Raw genomic sequence first — 10326 nt, 5'->3', positions numbered from 1 at the left:
ACTCCACTCACCTGCACTGCACTCCACTCACCTGCACTGCACTCACCTGCACTGCACTCACCTGCACTGCACTCACCTGCACTGCACTCACCTGCACTGCACTGCACTCCACTGCACTCACCTGCACTGCACTCCACTGCACTCCACTGCACTCACCTGCACTCACCTGCACTCACCTGCACTGCACTCACCTGCACTGCACTGCACTCACCTGCACTGCACTGCACTCACCTGCACTGCACTCACCTGCACTGCACTGCACTCACCTGCACTGCACTCACCTGCACTGCACTGCACTCAATTGCACTCACCTGCACTGCACTCCACTCACCTGCACTGCACTGCACTCACCTGCACTGCACTCCACTCACCTGCACTGCACTCCACTCACCTGCACTGCACTCCACTCACCTGCACTGCACTGCACTCACCTGCACTGCACTGCACTCACCTGCACTGCACTCACCTGCACTGCACTCACCTGCACTGCACTGCACTCACCTGCACTGCACTCACCTGCACTGCACTCACCTGCACTGCACTCCACTCACCTGCACTGCACTGCACTCACCTGCACTGCACTGCACTCACATGCACTGCACTCACCTGCACTGCACTCACCTGCACTGCACTGCACTCACCTGCACTGCACTCACCTGCACTGCACTGCACTCACCTGCACTGCACTCACCTGCACTGCACTGCACTCACCTGCACTGCACTCACCTGCACTGCACTCACCTGCACTCACCTGCACTGCACTCACCTGCACTGCACTGCACTGCACTCACCTGCACTGCACTGCACTCACCTGCACTGCACTGCACTGCACTCACCTGCACTGCACTGCACTCACCTGCACTGCACTCACCTGCACTGCACTGCACTCACCTGCACTGCACTGCACTCACCTGCACTGCACTCCACTGCACTGCACTCCACTGCACTCACCTGCACTGCACTGCACACACCTGCACTGCACTCACCTGCACTGCACTGCACTCACCTGCACTGCACTGCACTGCACACACGTGCACTGCACACACCTGCACTGCACTCACCTGCACTGCACTCCATACCTGCACTGCACTGCACTGCACTCTGCACTGCACTGCACTGCACTCCATACTTGCACTGCACTGCACTGCACTCCATACCTGCACTGCACTGCACTCACTACTCTGCACTCACTACTCTGCACTCACTACTCTGCACTCACTACTCTGCACTCACTACTCACTACTCTGCACTCACTACTCACTACTCACTACTCTGCACTCACTACTCACTACTCACTACTCTGCATTCTGCACTCACTACTCTGCACTCACTACTCTGCATTCTGCACTCACTACTCTGCACTCACTACTCTGCATTCTGCACTCACTACTCTGCACTCACTACTCACTACTCTGCACTCACTACTCACTACTCTGCCTCACTACTCACTACTCTGCACTCTGCACTCACTACTCTGCACTCACACTCACTACTCTGCATTCTGCACTCACTACTCTGCACTCACTACTCTGCATTCTGCACTCACTACTCTGCACTCACTACTCACTACTCTGCACTCACTACTCACTACTCTGCCTCACTACTCACTACTCTGCACTCTGCACTCACTACTCTGCACTCACACTCACTACTCTGCATTCTGCACTCACTACTCTGCACTCACTACTCTGCACTCTGCACTCACTACTCTACACTCACTACTCTGCACTCTACACTCACTACTCTGCACTCTGCACTCACTACTCTGCACTCACTACTCTGCACTCACTACTCTGCACTCACTACTCTGCACTCTGCACTCACTACTCTGCACTCTGCACTCACTACTCTGCACTCTGCACTCACTACTCTGCACTCACTACTCTGCACTCACTACTCACTACTCTGCACTCACTACTCACTACTCTGCCTCACTACTCACTACTCTGCACTCACTACTCTGCATTCTGCACTCACTACTCTGCACTCACTACTCTGCATTCTGCACTCACTACTCTGCACTCATTACTCTGTACTCACTACTCTGCACTCACTACTCTGCACTCACTACTCTGCACTCACTACTCTGCACTCTGCACTCACTACTCTGCACTCTGCACTCACTACTCTGCACTCTGAACTCACTACTCTGCACTCACTACTCTGCACTCACTACTCTGCACTCACTACTCTGCACTCACTACTCTGCACTCACTACTCTGCACTCACTACTCACTACTCTGCACTCACTACTCACTACTCTGCACTCACTACTCACTACTCTGCACTCACTACTCACTACTCTGCACTCACTACTCTGCATTCTGCACTCACTACTCTGCACTCACTACTCACTACTCTGCACTCACTACTCTGCACTCACTACTCACTACTCTGCACTCACTACTTACTACTCTGCACTCACTACTCTGCACTCACTACTCACTACTCTGCACTCACTACTCACTACTCTGCACTCACTACTCTGCATTCTGCACTCACTACTCTGCACTCACTACTCACTACTCTGCACTCACTACTCTGCACTCACTACTCACTACTCTGCACTCACTACTCTGCACTCTGCACTCACTCCTCTGCACTCTGCACTCACTACTCTGCACTCACTACTCACTACTCTGCACTCACTACTCACTACTCTGCACTCACTACTCTGCACTCACTACTCACTACTCTGCACTCACTACTCTGCACTCACTACTCACTACTCTGCACTCACTACTCTGCACTCACTACTTTGCATTCTGCACTCACTACTCTGCACTCACTACTCTGCACTCTGCACTCACTACTCTGCACTCTGCACTCACTACTCTGCACTCACTACTCTGCACTCACTACTCTGCACTCACTACTCACTACTCTGCACTCACTACTCACTACTCTGCACTCACTACTCACTACTCTGCACTCACTACTCACTACTCTGCACTCTGCACTCTGCACTCACTACTCTGCACTCTGCACTCACTACTCTGCACTCTGCACTCACTACTCTGCACTCTGCACTCACTACTCTGCACTCTGCACTCACTACTCTGCACTCTGCACTCACTACTCTGCACTCTGCACTCACTACTCTCCACTCTGCACTCTGCACTCTGCACTCTGCACTCACTACTCTGCACTCTGCACTCACTACTCTGCACTCTGCACTCACTACTCTGCACTCTGCACTCACTACTCTGCACTCTGCACTCACTACTCTGCACTCACTACTCTGCACTCACTACTCTGCACTCACTACTCACTACTCTGCACTCACTACTCTGCACTCACTACTCTGCACTCACTACTCTGCACTCACTACTCACTACTCTGCACTCACTACTCTGCACTCACTACTCACTACTCTGCACTCACTACTCTGCACTCACTACTCACTACTCTGCACTCACTACTCTGCACTCTGCACTCACTACTCTGCACTCACTACTCACTACTCTGCACTCTGCACTCACTACTCTGCACTCACACTCACTACTCTGCATTCTGCACTCACTACTCTGCACTCACTACTCTGCACTCTGCACTCACTACTCTGCACTCACTACTCTGCACTCACTACTCACTACTCTGCACTCACTACTCACTACTCTGCACTCACTACTCACTACTCTGCCTCACTACTCACTACTCTGCACTCACTACTCTGCACTCACTACTCTGCACTCACTACTCTGCACTCACTACTCACTACTCTGCCTCACTACTCACTACTCTGCACTCACTACTCTGCACTCACTACTCTGCACTCACTACTCACTACTCTGCACTCACACTCACTACTCTGCACTCACTACTCACTACTCTGCGCACTCACTACTCTGCGCACTCACTACTCTGCGCACTCACTACTCTGCGCACTCACTACTCTGCGCACTCTGCGCACTCACTACTCTGCGCACTCACTACTCTGCGCACTCACTACTCTGCGCACTCACTACTCTGCGCACTCACTACTCTGCGCACTCACTACTCTGCACACCACTGATATCATGGAATCTTCCACCACACTTTCTAAAACTCTATAGTCCGAAGCATAATAGGCACAGAACCAAAAGAAGGGTAGACATTTGCTTAAAATAATCTTATTGTATTTATGAGAAGCAAAAGCGAGACTGTGAAATGTGCTGAATATCAGTTTGTTACGAATCAACAGAGTGGAGTTAGAGAACCAAGAAATAGTACTTTAGAATCCGGGTTAGAAGGAGTAGTAATCACAAGCTGAGGATCAACGGGCGCGAAACAGCGTGGTGGGCGTGCAGGAGACGCATCGTGAGCGTGCACATCAGCTGAAGATCGCCGGAGAAGACACCGAGCCTGCCTGCTGCGTGACTGACCCGCTGCAGAGGGAAAGAGCCCGGTGAGTGGGGGTAGAGGGGGGGGGCGGCAGAGAGGGAGTGGGCAGAGAGGGAGGGTGTGTGTGTGTGTGTGTGTGTGTGTGTGCGTGCGTGTGTCTGTCTGTGTGTGTCTGGTGTGTGCCTGCCTGCCTTTGTGTGTGCGCGTCCACAGACCCTGGTCGGCTCGTGCACCGCTCTGTACTCCCTTGCGAGCTTACTCGGCGACAATAGTTCTCGTTGCCGAGACCTAAAAAGGGCAGTTGCATCTTTCTTAAGATGAAGAGGGAGACAGACCCACATTTTGGACTCTTGGTCCAGAAAGAATCTTCCACCACTTTTTCTAATCTGAAAGTTGCAATGGTAAAAAGCATGTTTAATTTGACTGGAAATTTGGGGTCCTATTTAGAGTTTGACGCAGAGGGTATTCTACCGCAAACATGGCAAAGTAACCTGTCCCCCAAATGTCAGGTTCTACAGCTCTATTTGAAGCCAGGTGAACCATGTTTAGCCGGTGGAAACCTTTTACCAAAGGCTTAAGTAACATTGGGCTGTCAGTCAAAGAACCCCCCCTCCCCCCGAATATCCACTCTAATAAATTGTTTCCCTGTTTGAGACTACTAGGTAAAGGCTAGTGGTCCTGAACAGAAAAACAAATAAATGAACCCCACACGCTGGGGCTCAGCATCTCAAGGACATTTATTTTTGCTTTACTAAAACAAAGTCCCAATTTGTGAATTTGATTTTGAAAAACAAAACTTTGTAATGAGGGTGCTATTGCAAATGGCATTTGCACACTTCAATGCCCAAAGACACACAAATCTCCATCAGGCAGGGGGGCAGTCATGCATATCACAGCCTCTGCAAGGCAGATGAGTACATCCCCCTGGTGTCCTGGCTGAATGGAGTACAGAGTACCGCCCACCACACTTTAAATAAACCCAAAAGTCAAGGGGCCTCATTTATGAAAAGTGACGCATCGCTGCGTGAAAACAGCGATGCGTCACTTTTCACTGCGCCCTCCTAGCGAGACCAATGATGCGTCATATTTACAGTATGACGCATCATGGCGCAAGGAGTTACAGATACGTCACTATTTCTGATGTATCTGTATGGCGCAAAAGTGACACATTGCTGGAGTGTGTCACAAAAGTGACGCAACTCCAGCAATGTGTCCTTTCACATGGAGCAAGCCCCATGTGAAAGGGCCTGCGTCAGTCTTACGCTTGCTGTGAGGCAGGCGTAAAAAATTGACGCATTTGTGCAGCCGCGTAGCTAGAGGGGTGCCGGGGGCGGTCCGCCCCAGGCGGCACCTTTTCTGAGGCGGCCGCACAGGCCGTCACTGACTGTCATAGGCCGAGGCGGGTCAATCTCCCGAGGGACTAAGTGCAGAAGTACTAAAGGCACGCTGTCTGCAGTGTTCACTGAGCCTGGCTGTAAGACTGTAGGTCACAAACATGTCCTGAAAAACCTACTAAGGTCATACACACACTAAAATATGTTATAGCAAATATTGGCAAAGGGACCGATTGGCTTTGCAGTTGTTTTAGCCATGCTGCACCAGTCCTAGGGCAAATAATTAAATGTTCGGGAATGCAGTGGCACTTGTTCAGATTATGGGCCTCATGTTTTGGGAAAGTGAAATCTCTTTTAGCCACTTGACAGCATTTCCTTGGCTTATAGTGACCTTTTGTTGTATAAATAAACTGAGTCAGGGCATTTGTTGTCTTTCAACTAGTTTTTTTGGCAAGATTCACAATGCGCTGTAGAAACGTTTCGGTTTTGCAGAGTTAGAGGACGTGTTACTTTTTCACTTTCACATAAATTAACGTCTTTTGCAACAATGCATTTATTCTTACTTAATACTAACAAAACGGTTCTATATAAGGTATGCTTCGAAGAAAATGATTCGGCTCTTTTTACCTGTAGGCTGGATTTATGACTGAAAGATACTAGGTGCGCAATTGCTGATTCTTGTCAGTCTCTTCCTGTCAAAATACAGCTATTACATGGTAATGTCCCCGAAATGGGGATTAACCATGCAGTCCCGAATACCTGCTCCTTTTCTGTTGGTTATGCCTGATTCATCTGAGGATGGAAAGGTGTCAGACTACAGGAAGACATATGTAAGGCTAATGGTACCTCGTTCCTCAACGGAAGTGGAATGGGCAGTTTGAGAGTGTCCAAACTGAGTATGGCAAGGCTTCCTTAAAATAGCATTTTCCATTTTCTTCCTTAAGACGGGTAGACACGTCGGTGCCCGCTACTCTGGATTCAGGGAGATCTCTGCACCGTCTTGATTATTCGTCCATACTTATTTCTCATGCAGTAAGGCTGCCTTCGTGCTGGCTCTCAGGTGTGTTCGGCTGATAAGTAATTGGAACCTAGTTTTTGCAGGTATTCTGAGCTGGAGCCCCCCTGAAGCTTTGTGTGGGATTTAGAAGATCCAGGACTTTATCATATGTTCCACCCAGGAGCTTCAGAGCAGGTCAGTGTGGTCTGAGATGCTTAGATGAATGCTCATCCTTGGAGCTTTATTTTAGATACTTTGGTGTTGCTACATTTCCTTTATAGGAGCCACTGCATGTACAATGTTTTAATAAACTGGACATGACCAGTGCCCATGCCAGTCCTTTTTAGGACTCAGCTGCTGCAGCAGAGGTCTACCTGTAGGCGAAAGGGAATGCAAAATGGTGTTTTTCCCCACAGAGCTGCTCTGAAAGGAAGGAAGGTCACCTCCATGAGCAGTTCTGGTCTTGGTCTCTTTAGTAAGATAGTTCTTGTCCATATAGACGAAGGTCTGTGAGGCATAAAGTGATGTGGTAGCAAATCTCTGCATCCTCTGCCAGACTTCAGTGGATTGTAGAGCCATTTATTGACAGCTGAGGCAGAGGTTGGTATTCCAGGTTAGCCAAATTAGATCAGCCAAGGCCCTTTGTCAGTACTGAAGAACAGCAGGGAGCGAGTCAGGCCCTGGGTGGCCTGAAAGTGGCGCTTTTATTGAAGGATTGAGGTTCCAGGTCTGACCTGATGACTGAGATCAGAAAGGAAAGAACCAATCGATTCTAAGATCAAGCCAGTCTCATTGGATCTCATGGGCAGTGGCAGATGGTGACATTTGAAAGTGGTGAGGCGTAAAATGCTGGTCAAAGTGTACTGTAGCGAGCTTGCCTGAACAAACTAATGGGGGTTCGGGGGTTCTCCCCCAAAGAACATTTTGAAAAAAGAGTGGAAAAATTTGGCATTTTCAAGCAAATTTGAAAAAGCAGGAAGGTTAACAAAGAAATTGTGAAAGTGCAGTTATTACATTAATGCAGTTTGCATGCAGCTCTTAGATGACAGTTAATTGCTCACTGTTGTATGTTAGGATTTTAACTTACAAACTGCAAGTAAGAAAACAGGTTAATGTGTCTGATGCAAAGACCATGTACCTGATGATGATCACAAAATGCACATGATCTAAATAGGTCAGTGTGTCTCTGCTTTTGTCAGAGAGATCCTTTTGTTCTTTGCAGCAGGCACATTAACCTTCTGCGCTACCTTTCCATGAGTCAACAGTTCCACTAGACAAAACTCCTTCCACATGTAACATGAAGGAAGTATGAGTTCTATCCAGCCAGGACAGAGGAAACATGCACTGAACAAAAGGAATGGGCAGGAAGACAGAGTTCACAGAGGGAGACAGGAGCCACACAATGACACACTTACTGAAATAAAGAGCAGTTAAAACTCAGACCGATATGGAAGAAGGGGACTCATTACATAAAGTGTGTTGAATACTGTAATGAGCAGGATTTTAAAATGGCTGCGCCCAACTGAGGAATTGTTCTGACTCTGCGCAAGTGGTGGGGTGGGACATAGGCCGTTCGGCACATAGGTCAAAGCAATGATAGATGGGCCCAGACTTTAACAGGGTGTGCCCCTAACACAAATCTCAATTGCCTCAGGCCTATAACATAAATTCATTAGCTGACTCACGGACTCAGGCCGCCGCAGTGAGCATGTGCATGTAAGCAGGATTGCTGGGCAAGCCACAGGAGAGCCTGTGAGACACATAGCGGTAACAGTCAGGCAGGCTGACAAATATGTTTAAAAGTATTTTTTTTAATCACACCAGTATAATTAAGCAAGTGGCCCGGGGTGCTGTGCGCGGTAAAAAACCTTTACAACGCAACTTTTACCATGCAGTGCCTTTACAACGCAACTTTTACAACGCAAACCATTACAACGCATTGCGCTGGGGGGCGCTCTAGGATAGGGAATAGGTTTAATGTACTATCCAACACCTTCCCTACTATCCACGGGGACTGGAGTTGGAATAGTAAATTAAACAATTCACTATCCAGCGCCTAAAAGCATTATGCGTTGTAATGGTATGCGCTGTAAAAACCGCGTTGTAAAGGCATGCGATGTAAAAGCATGCGTTGTAATGTCATACATCCGCTGTGCGCATCCCTCTACAACTGCGAGTTCAGATAGTTAACACTTACTTGCACTAGTTAATAGACCAATGTAAAACTAGTATTCCAATGATATATGTGAGAAATATCTGTGCCCGAAATTTGACAATGAGGTGAGATTCAAAATTCGAGTCGAGACTTTACCGCACACAATCACAGGACTGTAGATGCAAGGGGCGGCAATCTGAGGGATAGCCCCGGGCGCCACAAGCTCTAGCTACGCCCCTGCATTTGTGTCCTAGAAGTGGCGCAGTGAAATCTTATAGATTTCACTGTGTTACTTCTATGACCCTGTCTTGCGTCAGAACACCCCCCCTGCATACATTATAACTGGCGGAGGTATAATGTAGCGCAGGGGTTTACAAAGTGACGCATCTACTTAGATGCGTCACTTTGTAAATATGGTGCAACAAGGCCCATTTTTTACACTGCTTGTGCGTCACAAAAAGTGACGCACCGGCGGCGTAAAAGTGACGCACGGCCTCATAAATGAGGCCCAAGATGAGCTGTAAAGGAAGCTTTGAGCTAAAAATACCAAGACCCTCTGAAGGAAAATGTAGTGCATAAAAGAGGTTGGATTTAACCAGATTATCTTAGGGACAGGGAGCCTAATGTAAAATCTTGGTTATCACTGGTTCGAACTTCCTAACGTCAAAGATGGTTCTGATGCCAGCATTTTGAACAGGCTGTAGTCATGATTTAAACTTGAACAGCCAAAATGTTCACTTCTGTATCTCTATAAGACATGTTCAAAAAGATAAATCTGACAGAAGCATCCCAAATAAAAAATCAGTCTTTGTCACAGATGAAAGCTGAGAATTCACTGAAAGATCTAGCAAGACTCTACAAGGGCCAGATGTACAACCATGTTTTGTGGTCTCAAAGGGGTTTTAGGTCCGTTTGCGACTGCAAAAAAATGTGTGGCCCATTTACAAACCTATTTTGCGAGTCGCTAATCCATTAGCGCCTCGCAATTAGGAAGGTGGAAGGGCGTCTCTTCCTAATAGCGACTCCAAAACCAATGTATGAATGCTTTGCGACTGCAATTGGGGTTGCAAAACACTGGCAATTTGCCATCCTTCTCAGAAGGGTGGTAAGGCCCTCGTAAATGGAAAGGGCCCCCAGGGAACCACTTCTCCTTTGGTAATGCATGCACAATTATTTTTAAGGGCAGGCAGTGGTCCCAGGGACCACTACCTGCCCTTAAAAAACGAAACTTAAAAGTCAAATTTTTATTTTTTAAAGCATCCCATTTTCCTTTAGGGAAAACAGGCTGCCTTTTTTTTTTAATGGCTTTATTTAAAAGCAGTCCCAGACATGGTGGTCTGCTGACCCCAGCAGGCCAATATCCCTGGGAGTGCTAGCCATTCCAATGGGGTCGCAAATTGCGACTGCCTCATTATATTCATAACGGTACAAAAGGGGGTGGTGATGGACGGTGCATCTGAATCAATCAAACACTCACACCCAGTCAAAAGATCTGGGTTTAATCCATCACCGTTCTT

This window comes from Lissotriton helveticus, chromosome 9, assembly GCF_964261635.1.
Source record: "Lissotriton helveticus chromosome 9, aLisHel1.1, whole genome shotgun sequence".
In the NCBI taxonomy this organism is placed as follows: domain Eukaryota; kingdom Metazoa; phylum Chordata; class Amphibia; order Caudata; family Salamandridae; genus Lissotriton; species Lissotriton helveticus.
Note: the sequence above shows the minus strand (reverse complement) of the source record.